Below are 1400 nucleotides of genomic sequence, written 5' to 3'. Positions count from 1 at the left end.
TTTTCTCTCAGCTGACTTTCAAGTCTGCATAGCTAGCTTCATTCTGAAAACCGAAATGAAATGAACATTTGGAAACTTGATCATCCTGTTGAACTATACTGTCTGTCTTTCTTTCTTCACTGCCCAAACTTCACGGACAGATGATTCAGCTCTGCTGCTTCCATGGCCTCCCGTCCTGTCTGCAGCCAGGTTCCACCCTGCACTTTCTCTTTCCAGGCTGCTTGCAGCCTGCACTGACCAAATCCTGTCTCCATGCCCCAGTCCTCGCTGCCCCTCCCTTCTCTGTGGCATCTGACATTTTGGACCCATCTGCCTCCCAACACAGTCTTGTCTCCTGTCCCCATGGCCAGTGTGGTCCTGTGACTTTGTCTCTGTTTCTTTCAGGTATTGGTTTTACTTCCACACCTTGCCTGGGGAAGCCAGTTGGCAAGGTGTTGTAGAAATTCAGGATTACAAAGCCAAGGGCTGGGCTGGGATGCCATTTCAAAGGAAAACTTTGGCTTAATGACAGCGTGGATGCAGGACGTAGACGAGGCAGGGGAGCCAAGCAAGTCTCCCAGGGTTAGAGTCTGTGACACTGGGATAATGAAGTCAGGAAAGTCGGGAAGAGGTGCTGGTTCCAAGGCAAATTTGATTTGAGTAGAAAGCAGGACATACAAGTGGATAATATATCTAAAGAGGCAAAGTTAATGGAAATGGATAGAAAACCTTTTATCTCATTTGCTGTTGCTGCTTCAGCCAACTCCTGGCTCCTTAATCAATATTTCCAGCTCCCAAGCCATCTCAGGCTCTCCACTGACTGTTCTAAATGCTGATGGGACATGACCACCTGGATGGCCATCACCCCTCAGCCTCCTCAGGTAGGAGGACATGTGTTCCAGGGAAGCAGCCTGGAGAACAGGAAAACAGCCTAGCAGTCATGAGTTCTGGGGTCTGACATGTGACTTCGGGCAAGTCACTTTACTCTCCAGTTAAGAGTTTTCTCATCAGTGAACTGAGGGGTTAGACTAAGTAATATCTTATTTAATGACTTTCCTGTTTTTCCCCAGTTTTCTTCTCTTAGTTGTGTCACCATTCTTCCAGTGGCCTCGTGCCCAGAGGTGTCCTGAACTCCTGTTTCCCACCACTCCCTCTTTCCTGCCCATAGCTTCTCTAGTCCACATATAAGCCTTCAACACATGCTATTGCCCCGTCCTTCTTGTTGACTTCCACACTCTCCTGCTTCAGTGCCATAGCCAAGCCCTCCTTGACGTGCTTACCACCTGCTCCTAGACTGTTGCTATGGAGGCCACACTCCTCCATCCAGTCTTCTGGGCACATCTCCCTTCCTAAACATTTCTTCCATCTTGTCCCATTCTGTTCCCTTCCCCCTTAAATCTTCAAAGAGGAGTGGAGAGAAG

The sequence above is a fragment of the Mirounga leonina genome, unplaced genomic scaffold (genome assembly GCF_011800145.1).
Source record: "Mirounga leonina isolate KUSES-001 unplaced genomic scaffold, KU_Mleo_1.0 Mir_115, whole genome shotgun sequence".
Classification (NCBI taxonomy): Eukaryota; Metazoa; Chordata; class Mammalia; order Carnivora; family Phocidae; genus Mirounga; species Mirounga leonina.
Note: the sequence above shows the minus strand (reverse complement) of the source record.